This window comes from Aedes aegypti, chromosome 1, assembly GCF_002204515.2.
Source record: "Aedes aegypti strain LVP_AGWG chromosome 1, AaegL5.0 Primary Assembly, whole genome shotgun sequence".
NCBI classification, from domain to species: Eukaryota; Metazoa; Arthropoda; class Insecta; order Diptera; family Culicidae; genus Aedes; species Aedes aegypti.
Window position 1 is genome coordinate 75,045,107 of NC_035107.1, and position 15,180 is coordinate 75,060,286.

Here is a 15,180-nt window from a genome sequence, read left to right on the forward strand (position 1 = left end):
ACCTTGACGCTTGCTTTTGCCGGAGCGAGCGACGAGGGCAGGATCAAACATGTCGCGCGTCGGTCTCGTAAGTGAAAAAGTGGCGTGATCGGGAAGTTCGGTTGGAGTGAGTGAAAAAGTGCCGCGATCGGTTAGTTCTGTTTGATCTTTCGACCTTGATGCTTGCTTTTGCCGGAGCGAGCGACGAGGGCAGGATCAAACATGTCGCGCGTCGGTCTAGTAAGTGAAAAAGTGGCGTGATCGGGGAGTTCGGTTGGAGTAAGTGAAAAAGTGCCGCGATCGGTTAGTTCTGTTTGATCTTTCGACCTTGACGCTTGCTTTTGCCGGAGCGAGCGACGAGGGCAGGATCAAACATGTCGCGCGTCGGTCTCGTAAGTGAAAAAGTGGCGTGATCGGGGAGTTCGGTTGGAGTAAGTTAAAAAGTGCCGCGATCGGTTCGTTCTTTTTGATCTTTCGACGACCTTCACGCTTGCTCCTGGGCAGTGCGTCAAGAAAGCCCGAGCTGTCGTCCGTGTTTTTTTTTCGAGTCGCGCGCCTTTTTCCTTTTTTTTTTTTTTTTTTTTTTTTTTTTTTTTTTTTTTTTTTTTTTTTTTTTTTTTTTTTTCTGGGTGCTAGCCGAGCAAACGAGTGAAGCTGAAAATGGATTGTGGCCGCTCAGTCAAGGATAACGGATCAATTGGTGAGCTCGTTTCATGCTACTATTTCTAATCTATAAAATATGTATGACTGCACATTTAATCGTTACAATGGTGGGATGTAAATATGATGTTTCAACAAACTATGGATGGTTCGTCACTGTGAGTGTCGACACAAACTCTGATTCATGATTTATTTATGTTTAACATTTTTTTTTTTTCTTCAGAACACCCCTTATATACCTTTATTTTTGTAATTAAAAAAACTTTGAATGGTTCGACACTACAAGTGTAGACTTGCGAAAGGTCCACTTTATTCAACAAACTTTGGATGGTTCGCCACTGTAAGTGTCGGCATAAGAATAAGAGTGTTCTATGATGTCCCAACCAATTGAGTCTTTTGTTTCTTTTCAAATGAGTAAAATATAATAACACATGCTTTCGTACTGACAGCTGTAGGAATGTTACATTTAGGTATTTGTTCAACAAACTTTGAATGGTTCGTCACCTCAAGTGTCGGCATAATTTTCCTCTACATAGAAATTATATGAACAATTATATTTACGTATAAGCATGTATATATCTCACAAATCATTGTTTATCATGGTCTAATCGCTTATCAAAGTGAATCCTTTGACCCAACGATCCTCCCCATTAACAAACATCCCTCCCAGTAACCTTTGTGGAGATGCAGAGGCAAACACGGTCTCCAAATAGCAAAGGTTACACACTAACATTCCTTCCCTCAATCCCACCTGACTGCAAGGACGTGGCCGGCGCCGTTATTGACCTTGTATAAATAGAGGCACTGAATTATGCACACTGAAGAAGATTATGGCCTATCCCAGCTGAACTTCTAGTTGATTCTTTGTGCATTTTCACTGACTTCGGTCAATCACGGAATAGCAACCATTGATATGTGTAGTCAGTCTAAGCTAAGCTAAGCTAAGCTAAGTACGCATCCCCCGTGAAAAAACAGAATCGGGTGCATAAGCCTTTTCGTATTACGACTAATTTCCTCTCGAGTTCATTCCGCTCCCCGTTCGTAACAAATCTTTTAATTACTCGAAATTGTTCTCCAAATCTTTGTTTATGCATTCCTCTAGTTTGCTATCCATATCACACGAATTCCTGGACGCTCGACCAAATGGTCAATTCTTTAGTGTTATGCTCTAGTTTTATGGCTTCAATAAGGAGGGTATACAGAAATTCCCTCGGCAGCAATCTCTCCTCAGCTTGGCCAACCGGAATGGAGTCGGGACACGTAAACGAGCAAAAGAAAGATCGACCCCAAAAGGATACAAATGACATAAATAGTATGTGCCCGGAGCGAAGATGTAGCAAAAATAGTGCGAGGTTAAACAAGTGCCCAGAAGTACCGAAAGTAAGTAGAATGACTTTTATATGGTGTGCTGCCGACTGCTTCTTATGGCTGGTAGAAGTAGAGCACATAAAAATCGCATTTATCCCTCCCTCCCTTCAAAGAACCGACCCATGGATGGCGCAAGCGACACCGAATATCTACCGGGTGCAACAACGTGCTCATAGTCCTGGAACACCAACCGATGCGATGGCAGCAAGGACATTAAAAGTGTTTTCCCGGCGAGAGGACCTCCCATCGCGTCACACCAACCTCTTCTTCAGCCGACCATTTTGCCAAACGGGACGACGATGCACAATAGATCAATTCCAGCTTAAAATGCAAATAAAATGACATATTTAAAACAACAAGGAATCCCTCCCAAGAAATTTCTACAGGGAATCCATCAACAATTATACCAAGAATTCCTCCTATCAAAATTCCTCCAGTGATTCCCTAAGAATTCCTCCACAGATTCCTGCAGAAAATTCTACAGCGATTAATCCAAACATTCTTCCAAGAAATGCTTCAGGGAGGAGATTTTCTATAGGAATTCAGTAAAAAAATTCTACAGAAATACATGCAGAATTTTTTTCCAGGAATTCTTACAGTGATTTTGCCCCAGAATGACTCCAAGGATTCATCAAAGAATTTTTCCAGGGATTCCACCATAAATTATTCCAACAATTCCACAAGGAAGCCTTCAGAGATTCCCCAACAAATACTACAATTTGAGAGGTTTCCCCGGAAATCCTTCGGAGATCCTTCTAGGGAATATTCAATTAGTTCTTTTATGAATTCCTACAGTGTTTCCTTCAAAGATTCTTCTTGGTATCTCTGAAAGGAGCCTGTGAGGCATTCGATCTTAATTTTTTTTCCGAAATTACTTCAAGAACCTGCCACAAATTTCTCTGAGGATTTTTAAGGGATTCATCCATTAATTCCTTCCAGTATTTTTTGGACGAATTTTCCATGGAATCCACCAATTACCTTAGAAAATGCTGAAGTAGTTCTGGAGTTGCTTTAAATATTCTTTCATAGATATATTTAGCAATTTTTACAGAGAATTCTCTGGGAATTTCTCCAGTGATTTCTTTGGTGATTCCTTCAAGGATTTCTCAAGAAATTGATCCATGGATTTTCATGAAAATTTCGAAAAATAAATCTTCCACTTTACTTTAGGGATTCAACCTGGAGGCATTCAGAGAGATGCTATATTCAATTCGTTGAGTAAATATTGGTAGAGTTCCTGGATTAATGATCTTTTGGAATTTTGTAGAAGTTTTCTTGGAATGCCTATAGTAAAGGAAGGTAGAATATTTAATTAGATGAATCCTTCGCGTAATTTCTGGTAGATTTCCTCCAGGATGAACCCTGAAGGAGTTCCTTGAGGAAATATTAATGGTTTTCAGAAAAAAAAATCTTGTGGAATTTTTTTTGAATAATTTCCTGGAGGATAGACCCTGAACAAATTTCAAAATGAGAAATCCTAGTAAAATACTTGACGTAGTTTCTGGTAGAACTTCTGACGAAACTCTGGTCGATTTCTCTGGAAATTCTAGTGAAACTCTGGTGACATTTCAAGTGTTAATCCTGGTAAAACTCCTAGAGAAATTCCTTAGAAAACTTCTCTCTGATAAAATTAATGGTAAAATAATTTAAAAAAAAACTGGTGAAGTCTGTGAAGGAATTACTGGTGAAATCTTTATAGGAAATTATGGTCGAATCGCTTGAGAAATTTGTTATTGGACCCTTGGAGAAAATCTTGACGGAATCCTTGGAGGATTTTTTTCAAGAATGTGTTGGAAGAACCTCAGGATGTTTTTTTTTTTGAATTCTAGGTAAAATTACCGGAAAATTGATGTTGAAGTTTCCAAAAGAATTTCAAGTGGAATCACTTTGATTATTTCATTAAAAAAAACCTTGGATGAAATCCAGGACAATGACCGTGGCGAACTCTAGATAAAATCCAAGGAATCTGATGAAATTCTTAGAGAATTCCCTGTAGGATTTATGTAGCGAATTTTTAGTGGAATCCTTGAAGAAATCCTAACGGAAGGAAATTCTTGGTGGAATTACTGTAGAAATTCTTGCAGGAATCCCTTTAGGAATTCTTTTTTTGAATCCCAGGAAGAACCCCTGATAGAGTCATTGGAAATTTCTTGTAAAATCCTGGAGATATTTCACGAGAATTTCCGGGAGGAATCCCTTGGAGAATTACGGGATTAATTGCTAGAAGAAGTTAGAAAGGAATTTCTTGATGAATTTTGAGAGGAATCCCTTGGAAAATTCCAGAAGGTATTTCTTCAGGAATTCTGGTGCCGGAATTCTTATAAGAAATTTCTGGTAAAATTCCTGAAGGAGTTCCTGATAACCCTCGAGAATCCTTGGATATATTGCGTGAGGAGTTCCAAGAGGAATTCCTCAAGAAATCCCAAGATTATTTCCTTGAGGAGAAATCCCTTGAGGAGTTCTGGGAGAACAGAATCGGCCAACGAATTGATCAAATAATTTGAATCACAACTTTCACTGCACTCAAACACGTCTTTATTTCACAACGGTTTTTCACGAATCTCTCTTACACATTTAACAGCCTAATAAGGACTGTTCATTTAAGAAAGTGGACACGTGTTTTTACAGTAAACTGTTTATTTTCGAACAAATTCATGAGTTTACCTAAAATACATGGAAATCTACGTAATTTCGATCAAATTCACATAAATTTGAACATTTATTGAGCATTGCTGGAGAATGCTCTTACTTTTCTTTTGATATCTCCCATAAAATTCTGCACAACTTTTTTCGGAACTTTTCGAACTGCTTTTTGAACTGCTGACCACATTTTCTTAAAAAAAATCGATGGAGCTTGCTTCTCTTCCATCCTTCTTAAGATGTCGTTTGATTATTGCCCCATATATGTTTCAATGAGGCGTAGTTCTGAGCAATGTGATAGATTTTTTTTTATTGAAAATTAAATAAAGGATACATAGTTCGCTCTTCCTTAATACCTATTTGAACAACAACTAAATTCCTTTTAATCAGTGTCCTTCTCTATCGTTTACGGTCAACAAATATTTAAACAATTACCGAATTCTTTTTCATAAAAACGACGGTTGTTCCATCTCAGATCCCGTATTCCCTTCTTAAAAATGAATAGAGACTGTCCTTGACCTACCACATTGAATGAAATTGCTCGAATAGTCAACCATAATGCCGCTTTATGTTCTTTCTTTGCATTTTGAATTTGAAATTGCAGAATATCCTCTAAATCATTTACATTTAACTTTAATCTGTTATAGATAACATTGCTACACCAGTCCCATACTTGTTAGGCTTCATTGCATGATTTTATGCGATGTAAATTAGAATCTATTTATCCACATTTAACACAATCCGATGTTGCGAGGTTCCCTATATTGTAGGCTTTCAGTTTTTCTCGGTTGCTAATGATATCGTTCAAGAACAAATACACATTGAATCTATCTGCAAATGGTAGGAAGTTTTTACTAAGATTTTCTCAAATAATGCTCCATTCGGCAACAAAATCAACTTCTACTTTAGGAACTTGATAGAGCTCGTCTATGAAATAATCATAGCGGAATTTGGGGCAAGTGTGCCACCTTAAGCAAATAATTCTCTAACTTTGCCTAAAGCTTAAAAAATCCACCAATTTAGCTTCATGAGGTTAGTTTCACATCATTTCATAACCACTGTGCCATTTAAAATGAAAATAATTTCAAAAAGTATTAGTTTTGGAGCTTCTCAAATATCATCCAAAATAACCTATTTTTCAACACTATGGGGCAAGTGTGCCACCCATATGGGGCAAGACGGCCACCGAATGAACATCGCATATAATTCTACTTGTATTGAAATTTTCTTTATTTCCAATTAATATTACTTACAAAGCAGACGCTCATCTTTAATTTAAAAAAAAAATAATTTTAAGTTTACCGTAATAAGGGGAGGCTTTATAACAAGGTTCAAAACATGCGTAACTCCCTATTACTCAATTCAAATAACTAAAATGGTTATTTTTGTCTCCATTCAATACAATATGCGTATTACCCTTATATTACTGTGAATATGTATAATATTACACTAGATCAGTACTAAAAAATGGTAAAATATTGATGTAGATGTGTAAAACGGTACTTAGTAAGCCGAAAAACATGTTATTATTGAATATTTTGAGAAAATATCACTTTGGGGGCAAAAATGTCAGATATTCCCCTACTATACTCCAGAAACCACTGCTGGTGCCTCATTTTGGTTTATTATTATGATTTAGTTGATAATGTTCACAATTTTATAAATTTCACTTCAACAATTTGCGTTTACTAAATAGGTGGCACACTTGCCCCAATAAGTATAGATTTCAACCAAACTGGATTTCGTATGTAAAACTAAATATTTTTTTTGTTCAAATGCCACAACAACTTACACATTTGAATAGTTTCACGATGTACAGCACGTTAGAAAAATCTGTTAATTACTTACATTTTACCATGCTATTCAGAAACAACGAAATCATATAAAAATCCACTCAAATTTGGTTGTCATTGCAAAAGTCGATGAATACGTGAAAAATAAAGCAATTTTTATCAATTTTTGATCATTGTATTGTGAACTATAATGGAACATATTGTTAAGCTCAAAAAGAAAATATATGTTGTAGTTTTTATAAAAAGCAGGGGTGGCACACTTGCCTCTATGGCACACTTGCCCCAAAGTCCGCTACAGTAGTTTAGTTGTAAACAGATTGAAATTTTCCTTGAGATATTTGCTAATTTCGATCCATTCTCTGGCATTCCGTGTCAACTTCTGGCTTTGATTCAATGATAACAAAAAACTCTCTTCCGTCGATCATTTTTCTACAAATTCGACTTATTCCTTCTTGAGCATCTCCAAAGTAGCTGAAGCATAGTGAGCCGATGCTAGGTCTGGCAAAAAAAAAACAATGGAGGCATGGTATGCTTTCAGTAGATGGGCAGAAGCCATTTTTTAATGCATTCAGTTCTGTAATTTTCGCCGTTGATTGAACCCACCGTGAAATATGTAGTACTTTCATACCGCAGGAGCAAAGTGCTTGCCATACCAAATCATTTTTCCCAAATTTTTCTGTTGGGATGTATCGTACGTCGTCAGGAATATCTGTTTTGGCCACAGCGTTGAAAAAATTCAATTTGGACACTTCGCGATTTAAGCCAAATCTCGGAACGGCAGTTTTTCTGTACACCATTTGTGCAGAAAAAAATTGAGAGTCGCCATGTCAATTCGACCCATCGTTTAGAATTTATAATTTTTTTATGTCAACTTTTGTCTGCTGTCAAAATAAACACTTGAGATCACACTGAAACAAAATTTTATTTGTTTTTATGGAATTTTTACACCAAAATGCTAATATTTAGGTGTTCACTATCTTAAATGAACAGTCCTTATGCTATTTTCTTCACGTTGCCCCTAGCAACGGCCGGGAGCGTAATTACACTGGAACAAAACATCTACCTTTTCTTATAATTCTATAATCAAGTTCCTACACCCTTAAGACATTCCGGAAGATACCCTTAACAAAATTCTTGGAGTAATCTCTTAAAGAGTTCTCTAGAGTCTGGTCATAAATTCCGGGAGTAATCCGTAGGAAATAGCCTGATGGAACCAGAACAATTCCCAGAGGAATTCTTGAAGGAACTCTAAAAATAATTCGAGATGAACTTCTGATGGAATCGCAGAAAGTATTCATGATGGAAACCCAGGATGGTTTGATAATGAAATCTTTGAAGTATTCTTACAGAAAGAGGAATCCCTGCATAAACTCCTAATGAAATCTATAGAAGTACTCTCGATGAAGTCCCCAACGAAACTTGTGGTGGAATCATTGGAATACATCAACTTCTGATGTAGACCCTGGAAGAAATTCCTATGAGAATTCCTGTAGTGACTCTAAGCAGAATCTCTGAAGGAACTTCTTATGGAAACCCTGGATAAACCCCAGATAAAATCCCAAAAAGAAATCCTGAAAGAATTCCTACAGGAACTCCTGCTGGTATCCCTAGAATTACTTCTGATGTAATCCTTGGAAGAACTCCTAATGGAATCTTTGAACTTCTAAAGGGATCCCTTTAGGAACTTCTTATGAAATCTCTGGATTCCTGAAAATATGCCTGGTGGAACTCCTTATGAAATCCCTAGAAGAAACCCTGATGGAATTCCTTGAGGAATTCCTGAAAAAATATCTAGAGGAATTCCAGGTGCAATCTCCGAGGGAACTCCTGATGGAATCCCTAGGGGAACTTCTGAAAGAACCCCTTCAGGAATTCCAGGTGGAATCTCTGAACGAACTCCTAATGGAATTACTGGAGAACCTTTTGATGTAATCACTAGAGGAACTCCCAATGGAATCCCTGGAAGAACTCCTGTTATCTCCTGAAGAACTCTTGATGTAGTTCATGGAGGTGATCCAGGTGGAAAGACTCCCGATGGAATCCCTATAAAAACTTCTATTGAAATTTCTTGAGGAATTCCTGATAAGATTTCTGATGGAATTCCTGATAGAATCTATGGAGAAACTCCTTATGAAATGCCTAAAAGCAATCTTGATGCATTTTCTTGAGGAACTCTTGATGTAATTTCTTGGAGGAATTTCAGGTGGAATCTCTGAAGGAACTTCTGATTATAGAGATAACTCCTGATGTAATCCCTATGGGAACTCCTAATTACATCTCTGGAGGAATTCCTTACAAGATTCCTGATGGAATTCCTGAAAAATTTGTCAAGGAACTCCTTACGATATCCCTAGAAGAAATCCTGATGGAATTCCTTGAGAAACTCCTGATGTAATCTTTTGAAGAATTACTGATATAATAACTTAAGGAAGTCGAGGTGGAAGAGAACTCCTGATGGAACTTCTAGAGAAACTTCTGAAAGAACCCTTTTAGAAAATTCCAGGTGAAATCTCGGAAGGAACTCCTGGTGGAATCCTTGGAGGAACTCCTATTGGAATCCCAGGAGGAGCTCCTGTTGTACTCCCCAGAATAACTCCTGATGCAATCCTTAAAAGAACTTCTGATGTAATTCCTGGAGGTGTTTCAAATGAAATCTTTAGAGGAACTCCTGATGGAGTTCTTGGTAGCAACTCCTATTGAATTTTTTGGAGAAATTCCTGGAAATTTTCACCTTGGACAGAGTTCAGAGCTGATTTCTGCTTTTCCTTTTGCGGTCCCTGTCAACGATGTGTCTACTCCTTTACCAATATTCCAAAGATGTCGTGAAGGCGTACTTTCATCTATTTTTCCAGAGAGCTCCTGGACGTGCTTCCTTTTCTCTCCTGACTGCTCTCTTGAATCTCGCTCTTTCTTTCTGTAGTTGAATGTAGTTACCAAGGCGGGTTCACTTCACTAAGGTGTCCCATTATGTTTACTTTGTGGAGAAAACCAGACAGGGTAGGTGAGGTAGGGCTGGCCGTTTTGTTTACAAACATCTGAGAAAGGTGGTCGAGAGATTGACTCTTGATTGGTTGGAGAAACAGTGTTGTCAAGAATTATTCTAATATGGTCGCACCTTCTCCATGTGTACTCTACTCCTTTCTTTCTTTTTTTGACAATTTCGTGCACACTGATGGCAGCACAATTAGTCTCAATTTCAGCATCATCCAGGCCAAGCAGTAATGTTTGTAAACAAAACGGCCAGCAAGTTAAAGATGGCCTCCTAGCCTCTTTCGCCAAGTGATAACACCTTACTCCGGCTACAGAGTAAAATGCACACACCTTGGTAGTTACTGCTTGTTTTATTCTTGTTGTAGATTCTTAGTGCTTCTCTTCTCTGCCGGTACAGATCGTTAATGTTCTCGCTCCACCAGGCTTTTAGAAAATTTGCTTTGTTATGTTTGAAATTGTACGAAGACGTCTCCACCGTGTCGTCGAAGATATCGAGCATTTCTTCCGGAGAGTAGATGAATTGTGGTCTTAAGCTTTTAAGTTTGTCTACTACCTGCTGCTTGTTTTTTTAAAGCTCCTCGACACACTGGGCTTCCGTCTTCTATATCGATACGGATACTGAGCTCCTATTCCTTTGCTGTGAATGACGATTTTCTTTCTATTCCAGGGATATTTAACTTTACATCTAATGCTGTGTCTTTCCCGTCCGGTGGGTCGACCGTCGTTACTGGATTGGGGCCCCAATAAGGATGATGCGCATTTAAGTCTGTCGAAATCATTGATTCCTCTTCTAGTCCGTCAATGAAGGCAAAAAGTTGTTCCACCTTACCTTTTGTATCGTTTGTTAGATTTCCTGATGGTGGCCAGTATGCCGAGATGAAATTTACTTTTCCGACTAGGGTATGTGTACTAGTTATGGACATAATGGTTCCCTATTTCACTATACGTGATAATTTCATTATTTTAAAATGTTTGATTTTTCTGTGTGTTTTAGTAGTCTAATATCATATGAATCTTGATGTTCAAACATTCAAAAATATTCAAAATGTGAAAGTTTTCAAGAAAACACATGTGGCCAATTAGAACACCACTATAGCCATAACTGGCACACTTTCCCTACTGCAAGTTGTTCCACTGTGACTCCAACGACTTCAATCGGGGTCAGACGCGAAATCGATTTCCTTAGAGAGCAGATCTTGTCGGCCTCTCTCCTGCGTGATATCAACTCAAAATTCTTCATATTGAATGGTTCGTTGTTCTATAACCACAATTCTTGAAGCAAAGCGATTTGAGTTTCATTTTCCATACGGCTTAGGGGGAGATCCCCCAGTACCGGACAGCACCCAATACCGGACAAAGTCGAAAAATTGAGAAATCATGGTCCAATCAAGATGGTGTATTGAAAGAAAAGAAAGCTATTATTGAGACTAATGTTTGCCTAGAATAACACATCCTTGAAATATGCATGCCTTTTTTACAAAGTAGAAAAGTTTGAAAATCTTGAAAAAAATGACGTATCGCCTTAATTTTGAGCCTATTTAGTAATTCTTTGATAATGAAAAAAATCTTTGGATCACGCAAGCATGATCGAACATAATTCTAATTAGATAGTATGAATATTTTTTGTACCATAATTAAACTTAATAAGGACAAATTACAATTTTGGTTAAGCACCTCCTGTCCCCCAGTTTCGGACAGCTTGATTTGTTATATGATATCTTTGTAATTATTGCACCAGTGTCTCAAAATACATTCATTTTTAATGGATTCCGTAGATCATGGTATCAAACATGCAATAAAATTCAGAAGAATGAATATTCAGAACAACATCGTGCTATTTTTCATCATATATGTAAGAGGTTTTTGATGGACATCTTGCAAACACAGAAAAACTAAAATTGTTCTTGTAAATGTTGTAAATGCATTGAATTGGCAATTATATACTATTCCTATAGTGTACACATTCAATGATGTACAAATTTACAGATTTCGAGGTTTTTCCAGATCATGTCCGGTATTGGGTGCCACCTTTCAAGATCGATCAATTTGCTACTAAAACACATCATCAAATTTCAATGTCACAATTCATATTTATATTTTCAAATTTATTTTTGTACATCATAAAACTCATAATATTTATCATAAATAGGTATCACGAGCACATAAAACCAATATTTTTCGAATTATGAATTTAGTGGCTTAAGTGTCCGGTACTGGGAGATCTCCCCCTACATAAAGTTCTTCTCGAGTTCCCATTCTCCGAATGCTTTGGATGTTATGCTTCATGTCTGGCCTTCGTTGGGCATCTTTTCTGTCTCGTTTTTAACTATTTGATCTTGGTCCGACAAGATCTCGATGGAGATGGTCTGTGTCGATAGTAGTGCCTTGATTGCCTTGTTTTCAAGGTTGATGCTGAACGTGAATCTGCTGAATTTGGGGATTTCTTTCACTTTGCTGAAGCCGGCATCGTACAGCATTCGCCCGAGGATTGTGGAATGTATCGGGATGCCGTTCTTGTGCGAAATCGGTACCATAAACGCTACGTCCGTCAGCTAGGAGCCAGCATCAGCGTTAAGGAATTTTTGGAAGTTGCCCTTGTTTTTGAGCGGGTATGTTCTTCGGATAAAGCTAGATTTACCGGCCGTTGGTCCTTTTGCATCTCGCCCACTAGTTGGATCTACTGCAGCCTGATTTTTTTTCTGGACTGTTTGGGAGCGAATGCTTCACAAACTTGAATTTGTTTTTCAAAAGTTTTTTTGTTCTTCATTTTTAATTTAATTTAAAGGAAACTATCTCTAACCTAAATTTAACGCTTGCACTACTATGTGTTTTCTCATTATAATGATCTTTTTTATTCTTTCATGGATTTTTCCTGTTCTGTTCTTAGGATTTTGTTTGATATTTGCACTACACTATTAATAACTTTTCGAAAACAAAGCAGAAGCGTGAATAACAACGCTGTCCATTCACTGATCATCACCACTATTTTCGGAGTTTGAGGTTAGAAACTGAGCTTCCCGTATCGCTCCCATTTAATTTTTCAACGATAGCCGCACGGTTCGCTGGCCTCTACTCGATTCTCGACGCAATATCAAAACTCCGAGAGCACTTGTACGCATCTACTGATATTTTAGAAGTTTCCACGGAATTGGATCACTGTAATTTCTATTTTTCGCGAAAGCGTGAATGCGATGCGTAACGACCGATCGATTGGACCTTTTAGCTCTCGAATTTGATTTTAAATTTTCTCAACTTATATTTGGGAAAGGGTAAAAACTGTCTGCCGCCTAATTATAAACAGAAACAATGAAACTGAACTTTTGTTCGTTTCCCTGTTGTATTTGTTTATTTTGATCACTGACACTGACAGTGCGATGTTTTGCTTCGCAGACGTCACTCGCAGTGACAGTGCGATGTTTTTGTAGTTGTCAGTGAGCGATTGACAGGCAGCGAGTTGCATGCAAGGTCGTATGCTGTCATTTGAATTCTGGACTGGTCAGGAAGAGTTTCTGATTGTAGAATTCGGTTTTTTGTTTTGCTTGTGGACATCAAATTGCAGTGTCGAAGTATTCTGATAAAGTTTGATTATCCGTTTTCAACTTATCCAAAGGAAATTTTGCGTAACACCTGGTTTTGATATCATATATATCAAAAAATTGTTATTTCGAATAGTCATAATGTAATCAAAATAAGAAAAATCGTAGAAAATTTTTTTTAAGCATTGGACCATTTGAAGACAAACTTACTAACTTTTGCTCTTGGTGTATTCTTAAAAAGCCATGATATTTCGTGGAAATTATATGAAGGCTTGAATAGATTTTGATTAAAAAAATTTTATATATTAAAATCCTTATATTGAAAAAAATCTTTTCTTAACATAGTTTAGGAAATTATACAAAATTCTGATTAGAAATATGATACTGGAAAAAGTAGTATCTACGTGATTTGCATTTTGATCCGGAACTGCTCAATATCAGGACGCAAAGCACTACTAACTAGCTCTCGTTTCGCCCGTCGTCGTCGTCTTCCTCGGCCGTTGTGGCACATCGGAAACAAAGGCGACAACACAACCCACCTCGGATCCAAGTATGGCAATTGCGACCACTTCCACTCCCACACCCACCCACCGGGAGAAAGCGTCAATTTTTCCTATAAAACTAAAAAGTAAAAATTTGCTCTACTCCCAATAAACCACATTTAAATCCTTTCGACCATTTTTATTCACTTAACTTCATATTCTTAGATCCCATTTTTATATACTTCTTTGATCCGCTTGGCTCGTGTAGCCATTCAGCCATATTATCTGCGCTCCGGGTATTCGCCATGGCTGCAATGGTGGCACAACGTGAGGTGAGGTGTAGTAAGAGGCACTTTCTCACCCCTACTAAAGCGCTTCAGTCGGTCCCGTTTACAAATATGGCACTTCTCTAACTCTTAGTTGCTGGGCTGCTAAAGCGACAATTTAGATGAGCTGAAGCGGAACAGCGATGGCGATGTCTCCGATTCAACATTGTGTGGGTGGTGGAAGAAAAAGTGAGTACAGAAATATTGATTCATAAAATTTTACAGTTATGAGATGGACATTTAGGTTGATTTTTACAAGGACTAACAGCCTATCGATTTCACGTATGAGTTGGTTAACATTTTCTATAGACAGATTGAGCATCGATGTTTCTTATCGCTTATAGGTTCCTTGAAGATTGCACTGCCATCGCCATGCCATTCGAAATCGAATCTAAATCGAAATCGAATCGAAATCGAATCGAAATCGAATCGAAATCGAATCGAAATCGAATCGAAATCGAATCGAAATCGAATCGAAATCGAATCGAAATCGAATCGAAATCGAATCGAAATCGAATCGAAATCGAATCGAAATCGAATCGAAATCGAATCGAAATCGAATCGAAATCGAATCGAAATCGAATCGAAATCGAATCGAAATCGAATCGAAATCGAATCGAAATCGAATCGAAATCGAATCGAAATCGAATCGAAATCGAATCGAAATCGAATCGAAATCGAATCGAAATCGAATCGAAATCGAATCGAAATCGAATCGAAATCGAATCGAAATCGAATCGAAATCGAATCGAAATCGAATCGAAATCGAATCGAAATCGAATCGAAATCGAATCGAAATCGAATCGAAATCGAATCGAAATCGAATCGAAATCGAATCGAAATCGAATCGAAATCGAATCGAAATCGAATCGAAATCGAATCGAAATCGAATCGAAATCGAATCGAAATCGAATCGAAATCGAATCGAAATCGAATCGAAATCGAATCGAAATCGAATCGAAATCGAATCGAAATCGAATCGAAATCGAATCGAAATCGAATCGAAATCGAATCGAAATCGAATCGAAATCGAATCGAAATCGAATCGAAATCGAATCGAAATCGAATCGAAATCGAATCGAAATCGAATCGAAATCGAATCGAAATCGAATCGAAATCGAATCGAAATCGAATCGAAATCGAATCGAAATCGAATCGAAATCGAATCGAAATCGAATCGAAATCGAATCGAAATCGAATCGAAATCGAATCGAAATCGAATCGAAATCGAATCGAAATCGAATCGAAATCGAATCGAAATCGAATCGAAATCGAATCGAAATCGAATCGAAATCGAATCGAAATCGAATCGAATCGAATCGAAATCGAATCGAAATCGAATCGAAATCGAATCGAAATCGAATCGAAATCGAATCGAAATCGAATCGAAATCGAATCGAAATCG